The sequence below is a fragment of the Podarcis pityusensis genome, assembly GCF_964106645.2.
Source record: "Podarcis pityusensis genome assembly, chromosome: 11".
Lineage (NCBI taxonomy): Eukaryota > Metazoa > Chordata > Lepidosauria > Squamata > Lacertidae > Podarcis > Podarcis pityusensis.
Genome location: NC_138036.1, coordinates 49088747 through 49105742, shown reverse-complemented (window position 1 = coordinate 49105742; position 16996 = coordinate 49088747). Strand labels below are relative to the sequence as shown.

The 16996-nt window shown below is 44.3% G+C and overlaps 1 protein-coding gene across 2 annotated transcripts in view; it reads left to right on the top strand.

Moving 5' to 3' along the window:
* Positions 1–16996, top strand: part of MARCHF3 (membrane associated ring-CH-type finger 3) — a 165282-nt gene that overhangs the window by 26337 nt on the left and 121949 nt on the right. The gene's annotated exons all lie outside the window — the stretch shown is intronic.

Below are 16996 nucleotides of genomic sequence, written 5' to 3'. Positions count from 1 at the left end.
AGCTGGAGTTAATCACGGTGAGGGTTTGCCAAGCATGCCTTCCTCTTAGCACATTTCTCCCTTTTGTCCTGAGGTGAAGCGTCTTCAAAACCCATGACACCTTTGCTAAAGGCTGTTCTCCAATTGGAGTGCAGTGTTTCCCAGTTGCGTGTTCAGACCCAGAAACCTCTCCCCTAAATAAATTCACACTTGACTCAAATTTTGGTTTTGGTTTTTGGCAGAATTTAGGCCACAACTTTATTGATTACAGAAAGTGACTGGTTGCATAGGCTCTGGTTCGACTAGCTCCCTGTCATGCAGGTAGCGCTGACCCAGGGTTCCAGCATAGGTCAGCCAAGGGTGAACACCTACATAGGCCAAAAGTCGGGAACAGACTATGTCCGCCACCCAGATGTCCCCCTGGACTCAGGCACGGGCACAACCCCCTCTCAGGGATTGACCAAACCACTTGAGTCCCTGGATTCCTTTAACGGAATACCCTTCACATAGGGATGGTGAGAGCGTTCCGCAACCTTACAAGTTGTGCCAATTTGCTACACGGCAGGCGAAACCCAAATGGCACCAGCCAATCAGCCAAGTGGGGAAAATTCCTGCCGTACCCCTGTCCCAACGAAAGACAACACACAACAGCATAGCAAGGTCAAGCGCAAAAGCCCTAAAATTAGGGAGAGGTGGGCAGGTGTTCCAAATGCACGTGCCAAAAGAGGAAGCTCTGGGTCATGTGCATGGGTATATGTCGGTCCCTCGATCCATTTGGACTGCGCCCCATTGGCCAGATTGCACCCAACATTGAGGGACCTACCAGTTATGTGTTGTGGCTGACCAATCTTACCTACCCACAACACAGGGGATCAGTTTCCAGGTCTCACCGCAACACGTGCCCTCTTTAAGGGAGGACACAATATATCAGTGTTTATACTACCTTTTTTTAGATTTGCCTTGAGAGAGTCTTTAAACCTCTTTTGTTGACCACCAGCATTACACTTTCCATTTTTAAGTTCAGAATACTGTAGAGTAGTTGCTTTGGAAGATGATCATCAGGCATCCACACAACATGACCAGTCCAACGAAGTTGATGTTGAAGAATCATTGCTTCGACACTGGTGATCTTTGCTTCTTCCAGTACACTGGCATTAGTTCGCCTGTCTTCCCAGGTGATATGTAAAATATTTCGGAGACACCGTTGATGGAATCTTTCAAGCAGGTGGAGATGGCGTTTATAAGTGGACCACATTTCACAAGCAGACAGTAAGGTTGGTAGTGCCATAGCTTTGTAAACAAGCATTTTGGTTTCCCATTAAGATATAGGTATACAAACACACACTGTGTTTGTGTGGAGGTGAGTTATTCATCTCCATAAATTGTAATACGGAAGGGTTGTCACACTCTCCAAATGTTCAGTCAAAGGTGTGAGGGTGCAGACATCTCATATCCCCATGCCCACTGCTCCATCTCCTTCCATTTCCAACAGGTGGAAACGATTGGTGCTGCTATGCGTGGTGGCATGGGGATTAGGGCTGGCCTGCACAGCTCTGCCAACAAAGGTCTGTATAGTTAAAGCTATGGTTTTCCCAGTAGTGATGTATGGAAGTGAGAGCTGGACCATAAAGAAGGCTGATCGCTGAAGAATTGATGCTTTTAAATTATGGTGCTGGAGGAGACTCTTGAGAGTCCCATTGAGAGCCAGTGTGGTGTAGTGGTTAAGAGCGGTAGTCTCGTAATCTGGGGAACCAAGTTCGCGTCTCCACTCCTCCACATGCAGCTGCTGGGTGACCTTGGGCTAGTCACACTTCTCAGAGGTCTCTCAGCCCCACTCACCTCACAGAGTGTTTGTTGTGGGGGTGGGGGGGAGGGAAAGGAGAATGTTAGCCGCTTTGAGACTCCTTCGGGTAGTGATAAAGCGGAATATCAAATCCAAACTCTTCTTCTTCTTCTTCCATGGACTTCAAGAAGATCAAACATATCCATTCTTAAGGAAATCAGCCCTGAGTGGTCACTGGAAGGACAGATCCTGAAGCTGAGATTCCAATACTTTGGCCACCTCATGAGAAGAGAAGACTCCCTGGAAAAGACCCTGATGTTGGGAAAAATGGAGAGCACAAGGAGAAGGGGACGACAGAGGATGAGATGGTTGGGCAGTGTTCTCGAAGCTACCAGCATGAGTTTGACCAAAATGCGGGAGGCAGTGGAAGACAGGAGTGCCTGGCATGCTCTGGTCCATGGGGTCACGAAGAGTTGGACACGACTAAATGACTAAACAACAGCAACAAAGGACAGCTCTGCACTTTTTAGATAAGTTTATGCTCTTGTGCATTTGGCTGAGCACTATTGTGCCAGATCTGAACTTCACAAAATACCCTGGAAAATCTAAAAAGGGGGATAATAATAAAATGCCTTTGTCTCATCATAGCCATATGGTCCTTTGTCTTCAATTTATTTTCGTAATCGCTTGTAAAGGTGGTTAATGCAGCATGCAGGAACCATTTTTAACTGAAACTGCTCTGCCTAGAAATCTGGGTGTTAAATGTTGGATTTTTGTATTTTGACTCTTGTAAAGTTTTCCTGAGAAAGGATGTGATGTTGACGATGCGCTTTATCAGCCTTTGCTATGGCAACTAATGGCAACAAGATAGGCTTTTCTCCTGGGCAGAGTGTCTTCTAGAAAACAACGGTACTAGTAGTTCTAGCAAACAATGTTAAGAATGTTATTTTGAAGAGACAAGTGATATGTCAGCAGATATGTCAGACAGAGGAGATGGTGTTGGATTTTCGGAGGAAGAGAGGGGAACTAGCCCCATTGTATATCGGGGGGGGGGGGTTTGTGTGGAAAGAGTCTCCTCCTTTAAATTCGTGGGAGTTTACCTTAGTGAAGACCTCACTTGGAAAAACAATATAACTCAGGTGGTTAGGAAGGCCCAGCAGAGACTCCATTTTCTCAGGGTCTTGCGAAAGAACAACGTTAAACAACAATTGATGACCTCCTTCTACCGGTCCACAATAGAAAGTGTCCTCTCATATTGTATCACAGTGTGGTACGTTGGCTTGACAGCCATGGACAGAAAGTCTTTACAGAGGGTGGTGAGCACAGCACATGATATCATGGGCTGTCCCCTGAGCCTGCTAGATGACATCGCAAGGGATCCTTGCCTTAGGAGAGCGAGAAAGATTCTCAGGGATGATTCACACCCCGGCCAGCACCTCTTTAATCTTCTACCCTCGGGCAGGAGATCTAGAAGTATAATCAGTTGTACCAACAGGCTAAAAAACAGTTTTTATCCGTGGGCTATTAGGCTGCTGAACGGAAAATAATATAGTGCAACTGACTTTCGGGGTTGGTGTTTTGTGCGACAAGCACACAGAGTGCAATGAGATTGAGTGTTTTTTTGGGGGGGAGGCTTGGTTAATTTCATTGTACACAGGTTGTACGTTAACAATAAAGGTATTATTATTATTATTATTATTATTATTAATTATTATTATTTCCCTCTGCCACCTTCCACTTTTCTCTTTCCCGGTAGTCATTCTGCATTCTGTAGACCTCACTGGACTGTTTTCTGAGGGGAGTTATATATATTGTTACTGGAACTTATGGAAAGGTGGGGGGGTGTTGCTCCTCCAGCCGATATCATACACCCCCCACGACTACCAAAATCAACACAATCACTCCTGCAAATGTCCCCACAAAACACTTCATCACACAGTCCCCCCCCACCTCTATTCAAAGGGCCTCCTCTGCACATTACCAAATGTTCACTGATAAATGTATGTATGTACTGGCTTATTAGGGAAGCGGATGGGTTAAACAACAGAACCTAGGACTTGCCGATCAGAAGGTTGGCGGTTCAAATCCCCGTGATTTGGTGAGCTCCCGTTGCTTGGTCCCTGCTCCTGCCAACCTAGCAGTTCGAAAGCACATCAAAGTGCAAGTAGATAAATAGGTACTGCTCCGGCGGGAAGGTAAATGGCGTTTCCATGCACTCTCTGGTTCGCTAGAAGCGGCTTAGTCATGCTGACCACATGACCCAGAAGCTGTATGCCGGCTCCCTCAGCCAATAAAGCGAGATGAGCGCCGCAACCCCAGAGTTGGTCATGACTGGACCTAATGGTCAGGGTCCCTTTACCTTTACTGGCTCATTGGGAAAGCTTTAGAAAGTCATATAAAATCGCTCCAGCATCAGAATTGCGCCATTCCAACTTTGTTCTGTTCAGGGAAGGAATGGCTACCAAGGGGGAAGCCTGGAATGTGGGCAGCCATAATCCCTCAAGCCTGAGACCACATACTCAGCAGCCTCTTGCCTGGATGAAAATTGTTGGCATCCTGGCCCTTGAGTGCCAGACAGGTAGCCATTCCAGAAACAATGGTAAACCCAACCTCAGTTTATTAGGATCTTGGTCAAGACAAAGGGGTGTGATTAACTTGACTGGGAGAACAGGAAAATGTACATATGTACTCACCTTTTGTTTTACTTAATGGTGTGAAGTGGAGGTCAAGGGAGGGATGGGGGCAAACCTAATACTCAGGTTTCTGCCAGGAGACCCTTCCCAGATTGTGACACAGCTGTGATGTATAAATGATGTATGTGTGATGCTTCACTAAGGGTGTTGTGGGTAAAAGGGGAAACTTATAAAAGTTGGAGCCATCCAACAGTGTCCTTCAGCTCTCTATATTGGACAAACAGGCCAAACCTTACGCCAAAGAATAAATGGACATAAATCTGACATCAAGAATCACAAAACAGAGAAACCAGTAGGAGAACACTTCAATCTCCCAGGACATTCTATACAAGATCTCAAAGTAGCTGTTTTACTACAAAGGAATTTCAGAAATAGACTGGAAAGAGAAGCTGCTGAATTGCAACTCATTACCAAACTTAAAACCATGGAGAGACCTGGTTTGAACAAAGACATTGGATTCTTATCCCATTATACATGACTAAGCCATTTCTCACCTTCTCACCCCTTGCCTTTTCCTGTAAGACCTATTACAGTCGTTAAGAGTCGTCAGCAGGCTCATCTCAGCTATCTGCCAATCTCCCATTCCCACCACCCTTCTGAGTAATACCCCTCCCCACCTTCTCACTATATAGAAGGATCTGGCAACTTCTGTTTCAGTGTATCTGAAGAAGTGTGCTTGCACACGAAAGCTCATACCAAGAACTAACTTAGTTGGTCTTAAAGGTGCTACTGGAAGGATTTTTTTATTTTGACTATGGCAGACCAACACGGCTACCTATCTGTATCTTAAAAAATATATCACTGTGGTTTGCAGCAATATCAAAACCAAAGTTCCCCTGAGTGTCTTCCTCTTCTTTCTCATTGACTCTGTTTCGACTACAGTGAGGGCTCTTTTTCCAGTCGGAACTCCACCCGAACTCAGTTCCGGCACCACTCAGGTGGGTGCCATTGCCATTCCAAGGCAACAAGTGAGGTGTTTATGGTGAATTCTAGCACCTCTTTTTCTAGAAAAATAACCACCTGAGTTTACTATGATGTCACTTTGTGGAGATGCACAAGAAGTAAAAAAGAAGAAGTTGGAAGCAGTGGCTCATATTTTTGCATGTAGCAATGGATTGTGTTGCTTTCCCCATCTGTTATTGTGCCTAAAAACAATTTAAGCATGAAAACATGTTGCAACAATGTGAGCCATCTCAATTCTGCAGCACTTTGGCTCGGTCCTTAATCATAAGCAAACTTCCTGGAACGTTTAAGTTCTATATTTTCTTATTTTGCGTGCTCTCTCTTTTTGACAGGCCATTTAGTTCATTTAGCTGCTCTGCTTCCTTACTGCTTTGTGCTGATTCAGTTGCCCAACTCATTTTGCATCATTTCTGCCTATCATAGTTGTGTTGATCAGTGCAGAAATAAAATGGCTCTGCATCCTAATCTGCGTGAACTCACAGGAACTACAGGCCTTGGAGCCATGCGAAGTCCTTTATACATACCGTAAGCTGCAATTTCCAAGTGTTTCCTGGGATGAAATTTGAGGCAATCTCATTTTAGGACCCAGCATTTCTTTAATGGAGCACGCTGACAGAGGGCCTTCTCGGTAGTGGCACCCGCCCTGTGAAAAGCCCTCCCGTCAGATGTCAAGGAAATAAACAACTATCTGACTTGTAGAAGACACCTGAAGGCAGCCCTGTTTAGGGAAGTTTTTAAGTTTGATCTTTTATCGTGTTTTTAATATTCTGTTGGGAGCTGCCCAGAGTGGCTGGGGAAACCCAGCCAGATGGGTGGGGTATAAATGTGTTAGAATTCCTGCTCTGTGATTGCAGTCATGGGATTTTTGTCTATCACATGACGGTGTATGTTTTGACTCCACAGAGTGGGAAGTGATGGAGACAGGATGTTTGTGTTACTGTGTTCCGTGAAGTGGGACTATTGTCCTTTGTTCTTCTTTCTCTTTGCTGTCTGAGAGAGAGGGAGCCATGTTGCAGTGCTCCATGTGTGTTTATATGTACCGTATTTTCCCCTCTATAACACACAGATTTTTTCTCCTAAAAAGTAAGGGGAAATGTCTGTGCGTGTTATTGAGCGAATGTGTGGTCCCTGGAGCCGACAGGCGCGAGTGAAGGCAAAAATCAGGCAAATATCAATCGTCCAGAGAAGGGAAGCCTTGAAAAGAGGAAGCTGCTGCTTTCCTGCATTCTGCCTCAGGGTCTTACTGCCCACCCGCTTCTGTTTGTTACTGTGTTTGCTCAAACGGAACAAAGAGCAGAGAAAACCCCTCCCCTCCAGGCAAGCAGAGGGGAAAGCAGAGCGTCCTTCCTTCTAATTCCTCTCCGTGCTCCGGTGCTGCAACATGCAGGTGGGGGAGAAAGAGAGAGCTGGCTAGCTTGGGTGTGTGGGTGTGGGGGGGGGACTTTTGCCTTCCTTTCCTCCCTCCGGTAAAACCCCTCTCCTGCATTCTTAGCCAGCTGCTTCTCCGCACACCTCTCTCGGTGCTCCCTGTCCCTTCTATGTTTTTCCTTCCCTCCCCACTTAAAACGTGGTTACAAAGCACGGATCCACATGGATCCTCAGGACCTTTGCATTGGGTCACCCCAAATTCAACATCAGATCACATAGCATGTCCATGGCTACAGCCTCCACCAAAAAAATCACGCACCCACTGTTACCTGGGGCTGCAATGGTGCAAAAAAGTGGTTACAAAGCATGGATCCACATGGATCCTCAGGATCTTTGCATTGGGTCACCCCAAACTCACCGTCAAATCACATGTCTGTGGCCACAGCATGAAGCACAAAAATGATACATCCACTGTTTCATTCAGAATTTTTTTTTTCTTGTTTTCCTCCTCTAAAAACTATGTGCGTGTTCTGGTCAGGTGTGTGTTATCGAGCGAAAAATATGGTAAATAAATTAGATTAGCCAAAATGCTGAGTTGCTGTCACTCAAGCTGTGAAGACTCTGCGGATCCCTAAGTGTGCTGATGTCTGTTGGCATCGGTTGCTGTGATGTTCAGGCAGAAGAAAGCTTTTGAAGCTTCCAAACGATCGACCAGGAGGGAGGGAACATGCCAGTCGGGCATGTGTCTCTGCCAGGGTCCTACTCGAATATAGGACAAGCTCCTGACAAAATGATGGTGATGATGATGTCTGGTCCTCAGCCAGAAGCCCCATATGAATGCAGCAAAACCAAAAGAATGTTCAGTTCAAGTATTTGCAACAAATAGCATACCCTCCAACATTTCTCCGATGAAAATAGGGACGTCCAATTAACTAAGAATAAGAATTTTATTATTTATACCCCACTCATCTGGCTGGGTTGTCCCAGCCACTCTGGGCAGTTCCTAACACACGTAAAAACATAATAAACCATTAAACATTAAAAAAAAAAACCCAAAAACCTTCCCAATACAGGTCTGCCTTTAGATGCCTTCTAAAGGTTGCAAAGTTACTTATCTCCTTGGCTCGGGGGTCACATAACTCCATACCCGCCAACATTTATCTAATGAAAATAGGGATGTCCTAAGGAAAAGCAGGACATTCCGGGATCAAATCAGAAACCAGGATGGCTTCTATAAATCCAGGAAAATGTTCTTGGAAAATAGGGACACTTGGAGGGTCTGCAACAGCACTTCAGGCAATCATGAAATGATTGTTGAGTCATACAAATTTGCTCACCATTCTTCTTCTACCACAAACCATTTCACACTTCTTTGAGCTTTACGCCATCTGCCCACACCTGTAATTCCTGTAGCATCTGATATGTGTAATAGCTGTACCTGAACTTTTGTTTATAGCAGAGCAGAACTTGCGCTCCATCACAAAGCCTCACATACATCCATTACCAAGAGTACAATAACACCCGCAGCACCTAATTGGTGGGTGAATGGAGAGTGATGTCAGCAGGACATGTTTTTCTTTTCTTTTCTTTTCTTTTCTTTTCTTTTCTTTTCTTTTCTTTTCTTTTCTTGGAGGAGCTAATAAGAATAAAATATCATTGGAAATTACCGTATTTTTCACTCTATAGGACGCACTTTTTCCCCTCCAAAAATTAAGGGGAAATGTGTGTGCGTCCTATAGAGCGAATGGAGGCTGCGCGGCTAAGCCCAAAGCCAGAACAGGGAGATGGAGCGCTGCGCAGCGCGGAGGCTACATACGCTGTCCCCAAAGCCTCAAGCCTTTGGAGTGCAGCTGGAACTCGCACTGCGCTCCAAAGGCTTTGGGTCAGCGAAAGGTACCCAAAGCCTTTGGAGCGCAGCACGAGGTCCCGCTGCGCTCCAAAGGCTTCAGGGATCTTTGACGCTAGTGGTGGGGGGAAGCGCTGTTTTCGCCCACCGCCAGCCCCACAAGCTTGGGGGGCAGCAGCAAGGCTGCACGCAGCCTTTGCGCTGTTCCCCGACCTGCTCTTTGGGGCTGGCGGTGGGGGAAAACAGCGCTTCCCCCCACCGTCAGCCCCACAAGCTCGGGGGGCAGCGGCAAGGCTGCGTGCAGCCTTTGCGCTGTGCGCTGTTCCCCGACCTGCTCTTTGGGACTGGCGGTGGGGGGAAGCAGCGCTCCCCCCCACCAGCCCCAAAAAGCAGGTCGAAAGGAACCTGAAGCCTCCGGAACCCAGCGGGTACTCCCGCCACGCTCCAGAGGCTTCGGGTTGCCTTCACTGAAGCCTGGAGTGCGAGAGGGGTCAGTGCGCACCGACCCCTCTCGCTCTCCAGGCTTCCAAGGTAGTAACTCCCGCTGTGCTCCAGAGGCTTTGGGTGAATACACCTTGGGCGCACCTTGTTTTAGAGGGGGAGAACAAGAAAAAAATGTTTTTCCTGTTCTCCCCCTCCTATGGTCCGGTGCGTTCTATGGTCCGGTTCGTCCTATAGAGCGAAAAATACGGTAATAGGGCTAGTTTTCCAATGGTGTAAAAGATCTGGTCTGCTTTTAAGATTTTTTACAGCTATAGGTAACTGTGGATGTAACTGCATGGTGCCCCTCTGAAGGCAGCCCTGTATAGGGAAAATTTATTTTTTTTATTTTTTTGTTAGAGCGTTTATTAATTTTCTATGTATCAGGAAATTTTAAATGTCTGATATTTTACAATTTTGTATATGCCCTGGAAGCCACTCAGAGTGTCTGGGGAAAACCAGCCAGATGAGTGGAGTATAAGTATTATTATTGTTGTTGTTGTTATTATGCAGACATCTCCTGAGCAATATGCTTAAAACAATGCATATTGTTTAAGCTGCTCCTAGATTTTGTTCCCCGTCTCCCAGTAGTTCAGGGGTCTCTTGCTACTGCCACAGATCTTCCTGGTCTTTGCAGCCCATTTTTGCATCAGTAGCCGTTCAGCATCCATTAATCCACCATGAAAGGAAAATGGGACTTCCTAGGACTCCTCTTGGAAATGAAGTAGTGTCACACAAGGAGTCAGAAGAGCACCACTTCCAAATGCTGAACAGTTTTGAGTTGAAACACCTGGTTTTCACAGCTGTACCAGTCTTTACTGTACTTATCGGATTTTTCTACTCAGGGAAAACCTTTGTAATACTGCGTGACTCGCAGGCAGTGTGGGAAAAGAGATTGGGACATGTTCTGTTCCAGTATTATGATGAGTTGATGTGCAGGTGAAAGGAGTATCTGGGATGCTGCAAATGCATAATGGCTGGTGCTACAAGCAGTAGTTCAAGGGGGGCCACACCATCCTATCCTGAATGCTGCACTTTGGCCAGAACAATGTACCAAATAGTATGGGAAACAGCCCTGTTAGAAAAATTAACCAATAAACTGAAACTGACACAGGGAAAAACAGAAGAAGACGCCTTTACCCCGGTATGGCTCCCCTTTATCACATACACATCCCAACAAGACAATGACAATAATCCACCAACGGCATACAAATCAGTATGGCTAACCTGATCCAAAACACCCACTCACCCCACTCACACACAAAAACAAAGATCACCACAGCCAATCACAAACAACCACACCCTAGGCCAACCCCAACCTCTCTCACAACCAAAGGAACACAAGTGAACAGCACAAGTGACACTGACACCAAACCCTACATACATTAAGCATAATAGAAATCCACCCCCACCCATCTTTCCTCCCTCAACCCCTTTTTTTTTTCTCCCCCTAATGTCTCGCCAAATGAAACAGATTTGTAAAAATGTTACATGAAAAAAATACGAGAGACATTACACTTACTTCTGTAAAACAAGAAAATATTTAATAAAAACAAAACAAGACAATGTATTGGATTTTTTACCTCCCTTTAAAATGGAACCAAGCTCACATGCAGGATGTGTGTTGCATGTTTGAACTTAAGTTTTATGTTTTAACAGACCCATAGCTACAGGGGGTGGGTGCGTTAGCCTTTTTTTCTGCCTTGAGGCTCCTAGCCTCTGTGTGTGTGTGTGTGTGTGTGTGTGTGTGTGTACATAAATGTGCATGAGGGTGTCAAACGAGGTCTTTGACCCAGGCGAAATTTATTTATTTGGCTCTTCAGATTAAAATTTCTCAGTCACATATCCCACATACAACATAAACAAGATTCCGAGGAATCTCTTGGACATCCCTCCTCCCCTTTGTGGGTCCTATTGTTAATCATTTCCTCCTGTATCTTTTATAATAATCCAAAACTTTTATCTCAATTGTATATAAAAATTCACCATTAAACTACAAGTGATATTCCAATCCTACTATTTTAAGTTTACAATGGTCTTTGAGATAAGTTACAAATTTTCTCCATTCCTTACTAAAATTTTGGTCTTCCTGATTTCTGACTCTTCCAGTCATTTTAGCCATTTCGGCATAATCCATCAACTTGATCTGCCATTCTTCTCTGGTGGGGACTTGATCTTCTTTCCACCTCTGGAAATAAAGCCTAGTTTCGCCCCTGCTTGAATGGGTGCTTGAAAGAGAAACTTCTCTCATTCAAGGTAGACAGGAGTAGATGAAAGCAGCAATTAGTTCAATTTCTGTAAAAGGCAGCTCTTCTATCTTGCAGGGTGAAATTTCCTTAGGGCGGGAAACTTCACCCAGCATATAACTCCCCGCTGGAAGAATTTGCACTGCCTGCCAGTCTGCTACTGGGCCATGTTCAAGGTGGTTGTATTAATAAAGGTAAAGGTAAATGACCACTGGATGGTTAGGTCCAGTCAAAGGCGACTCTGGGGTTGCGGCGCTCATCTCGCTTTCAGGCCGAGGGAGCCAGCGTTTGTCCACAGACAGCTTTCCGGGTCAGGTGGCCAGCATGACTAAACCACTTCTGGAGCAACAGGACACCATGATGGAAACCAGAGCGCATAGAAACACTGTTTACCTTCCTGCCACAGTGGTACCTATTTATCTACTTGCACTGGTGTGCTTTCGAATTGCTAGATTGGCAGAAGCTGGGACAGAGCAACGGGAGCCCACCCCGTCATGGGGATTCAAACCGCCAACCTTCTGATTGGCAAGCCCAAGAGGCTCAGTGGTTTAGACCACAGCGCCACCCATTGCATTAATATATAAGGTATGGTACAGGTCAGGACCAGCTTACTTGAGGGACACCTTTATCCAGGGCTATTTTGCTAGAAAAGGGGGAGCTGGAGCTCACCATGAGCTCACCCTTGTTCTTTTAGAATGGCAATGGTGCCCACCTGAGAGGTGCCAGAACTGAGGTCCGTTGAGCTCCATCTGGGGGGGGAAAATTGCATATGTTGACTAACTGCACTTTCCAGAAACTATTTAAGATATTTTTGTTCTGACAGGTTTTTCCAGCTAGATAAACTGGTCTCTGCCACGAGTGTCTATTTTGTATGGTTTTTGTTTTGTTTTCAATGTATCTGCTTGCGTTTCCTTGTATGTTTTTAAATGTTTTAAATCTGTTTTGTGTTTTACATCACATTGAGGCAATTATACAGAAGATGATTAATAAATTAAATAATAATAATAATAATGAATTTGGTCTATGATTATTAAAACATTAAAGTTTATAAACCTTCAGTATCATGGTATTGTTGAATGACTATTTTAATAATGTATGTAAGATATTATCTTGGTAATTTGCACAATGATCCTGCAAGATAAACCAGTAATAATATCCCTAAGGCAGATACTTTTGTAGAGGTCTGATTTCCCTTCCTGTTTATTTCTCATATTATTTTAGCATTATATGCATCACCCGGGCCTTCTGCATGATTAGTTTAAAACACCAGTACAGCATTTTTCATTAGCGTGTTCAGGCCAGCATGCACCTGTAAAATCAACTCCATGCTCCATAAATTATACTAAATTACTATGGCTGTTGTGTCCCAATACATCATGCACCAAAAATTCTGACAATCCGTGCATTTCTATGTGATGCAGTAAATTATAAGATTTTTAATAGCCCAGCTTTTAAAGTTCTTCTTTGCTCTTGGCATGCAATAATTGAAGTGCTTGGAAAATCTCAATGCCAGACACAGCTTATCTTTTATTTTTACATGTAAGCCAATACCCACTACAGTCATAGAATAAAATCAATGTCCTCTTGTAGGTCATGAACTAGGTGCATAACAGGAAGCAGAGCATGGGCATAAATGCACCGTTTTCTCAACAGAGGGATGTAGAAAGTTGAGTCTTCCAAAGTGTCAATAGTGGAAGCTGTGCTTTTTAATTTGTTCATAAACAATCTAGACCAGGGTTTCCCAAACTTGGTTCTCCAGCTGGTTTTGGACTACAATTCCCATCATCCCTGACCACTGGTTCTGCTAGGTAGGGATGATGGGAGTTGTAGTCCAAAAACAGATGGAAACATTTGGAAACTCTGATCTAGAGTTAAGTATAAGCATATCATCATATGCTGGTCATAATTGTTCAAGATCAACAAAAAGGGATTGCAAACTGCTTCAAAAGGACCTATTCAACCCGACAAAACAGGCCATAAAAAGGCAAACGCAATTCAACGTAAACAAGCATAAAGTGAGGCATGCTGGTGGCCAAAAATCCTAATTTCACATGTACACTCATGGATTCTGAAGTGGCCTCGACTGACCAGGAGTGAGAGTGTGTACAGTTCAGGTCACCTTACCTAATAAATGGTTATTGTAGAACTGGGAGAGGTTCAGAACAGGGGAAGCAAAGTGATCAAGGAGCTAGAGCAAATTCTGCAGGAAGGATGTATACAATGATGCCTGGCATGGGGAAAGCGGATAGAGGAAAGTTTCTCTGCCTGTTTCGCAACACAAGAGCTCATGGGCATCCAGTGAAGCTACGTGTTGCAAGATTCAGGACAGGCATCAAAATATACCATACCCTCCAGCATTTCTCCAATGAAAACAGGGACATCCTATTCCATAATAATGATGATAATTTTATTATTTATAGTCCACCCATCTGACTGGGCTGCCCCAGATGCCTTGAAGGGCTGTGTGTGTGTGTGTGTGTGTATGTGTGTACACACATACACATAATAAAACTATACAGGGCTGCCTTCAGATTTCTTCTAAAGGTTGTCTTGGCTTGGGGGTCGCATAACTCCATACCCCCAACATTTCTCCTAAGAAAATAGGGATGTCCTAAGAAAAAGCAGGACATTCTGGGATCAAATCAGAAACTGGAACGGCTTCTGTAAATCCGGTAGTGTCCCTGGAAAATGGAGACACTTGGAGAGTCTGATACAGTGGTACCTTGGTTTTTAAACGTAATCCGTTCTGGAAGACAGTTCAAGTTCTGAAATGTTCAAAAACTGAAAACTCAATAGCCAACAGCTACGCCCCCAGATCTTGCTGTTAGAATTCCTGCTCCATGATTGCAGTCATGGGATTGTTGTCTATCACATGACAGTATATGTTTTGACTCCACAGAGTGGGAAGTGACGGAGACAGGATGTTTGTGTTACTGTGTTCCGTGAAGTGGGACTATTGTCCTTTGTTCTTTTTCTCTTTGCTGTCTGGTGCTAGAGAGAGAGGGAGCCATTTTGCGGTGCTCCGTGTGTGTTTATATGTACATAAAGTAGATTAGCCAAAATGCTGAGTTGCTGAGGTCTGTTATGCAAGCTGCAAAGACTCTGCAGATCCCTAAGTGTGCCAATGTCTGTTGGCATCGGTCGCTGTGATGTTCAGGCTGAAGAAAGCTTTTGAAGCTCCCGAACGATTGACCAGGAGGCAGAGAACATGCCAGTCGGGCATGTGTCTCTGCCAGGGACCTACTTAAGTGTAGGATGAGCTCCTGACACTTGCAGTCAGCTGAAGCCGCGTGGCATGTTTGACTTCTGAGGCGTGTTCGAAAGCCGAAGCATTTACTTCTGGCTTTACGGCGTTTGGGAACTGAAATGTTCGTCAACGGAGACGTTCGAAAACCGAGGTACCACTGTATACTTCTTTAGACACAGAACATATTTATTTATTTATTTTTAAAATAATATTTATTAATAATTTCAAAATTACAGAAAAGAAAGAAAAAAATTAAAAACAACACTACAATACATAGAAAAAAACAAAAAAAAGACATAAAAACCAATGCAACAATACAGCAAAAAGATAAAAAAAGAAGGGGAAAAAAGACACAAATCCCATATTACATATCTTTAACTTCCATTTGCTTGTTTCATTGACCTCCTCACACCTCCCTTTTTGTATTCTAGTTTGATTGATTATTTCAGCAAATTCTTTCCATCTTTCTCAATTTTTACTAAATAATTTATCTTAACAATTTAACCTATTAATTAACTCAACAAATCCTTTCCATCTTTTCCCCATATTCTGTTATTCAAATTACCTTAAGTTATTTAACCTTATCTTACCAAAAAATACTTTAAAGCTTAACACTTAATACTCGATTATACATAACTCCTGATATCATTTCTACTAGAGTCATATAATTTCATTCCAACATTTTCCCTAATTAATTTTAGGCTAATTCCCTGGGGGGGGAAATAATTTCTTTATAAATTTTCTTCCAATCTTCAACCAACGTCTCTTCTTCCTGGTCTCGGGTCGTGTCAGTCCTTACTGTCCATTTCATCTAGTCCATCAACCTGGTAATCTTATGTCCGAGGCCCTTAAGTCTCTTCCATGTCCCTTCTGCAGATCTTCTTCTTCTTGTTTATACTTGCACTTTTCCTTGTCTTTTGTTGGTCTCTTTCTTAATTTCTTTCCTTTCTCATTGGGGAGTAGGTCTCTGGGGGATTCCAACCCAAAATTATCTTCGTCTCCCTTCATCAAACCAGCCCATTCCCCAGAGTCCCACTCCCCACAGTCATCAATGTAGTCCAAAATATATTTAAAAACATATTTCGAGGTCTCTCCCAAGTTAAGAACCTCCTCAGCTCCAGACTCCCCCTGGCCGACTCCAACTTCAATCTTCAAAGACAGCGGCTTATGCTCCTGTAGGGCCTCGGGTCTCTCCATTTGTATTATTTGAGGTGCAACCGCAACCTCCTCCATTATCTTCTGCACTTGCCCAATCAATACAGGTTCCTGAGTTGGTCCCTGAATAGTTTCTGTATCAATATTCCCTGTTTGTCCACAGTTATTAACCACAACAGTCATCAAATCCATTTTCTCATTCATCAAATCCATCTTCTCATGCATCTGTTCCAACAAGGCACTTGTCTTGCATAAAGCAAGCACCAAAACTTCCTCCCAGCTCATATTTAGTCAAGGTCAAAAAGGACTGGTCCCACGATCTTAATCTGACAGCTGTAGAGTCCTCAAGTAGACTGCAGCAACAATTTAGCAAGCTCCCTCTAGAGGAGACAGTTTCTATTTGTATCCATTTTTTTAAGGCAAGTCCAACAAAGGAAAATTACTTTCATTTTTCAGATATTTTGTTTCTTTAGAATGCAAAAGGCAACATTGGAATCAATTTATTTCTCTTCTTTAGCTATCTGTCAAAGTATTCCATTCACAGTCAATGAACCTCTCCAAGAATTTCTGTCTCTGACACCCCGTTCCCAGGTTAGAGACAGTGGAAACTTATCTTTCTTCACTCCCTCTCCTGCAGGCGTCAAACAAAGTCCCCCCCCCCTTTTCTCCTGCTTCCAAGGGGGTTTCAGTAATTATAAATGAAGGAAATTCAAACTTTTTTAACGACTTTCCAGGCTTTAGCTTACAAGGTTTTTGCTTCAGTCTATGTACAAAAAGCGGAAGGGGGACTTCCTGTTTTGAACCTTCCCGCTTCGGTGCCAAATTAAGATATTTCTTGATCCAATTTTCCGTTTCTACTCACGGGCACTTGTTTTAAATCCAATTGTCCACAGGAAAAAGTCGGCGCTCTCCGGCAATGGCTGTGCGGCTTCACTCCGTGAAAGTAGCAATCAGTTCGCAGCACCGCGCCGCTCACCCCACTTCACTCCGGAGCCCCAAAATGGGGTTCCCGGTGAGTAGGGGGGGCGCTCCTGGTGCCCTGCCGAACCCCACGTTCCCAGGCTTCCTCCGCCTGGGATTTCTAGCGGGTCCCCACCTTCACCGCGGCAGGAAGACCCAGTTTCCACAGAGCCAGTTCCTCCGGTCGGAGGAACTCCGCCATTCGCCGATGGCGCTAACCCGGAAGTCCCTAGCCACAGAACATATTTAAATCTGTGGAATTTGCTCCTGCAAAAT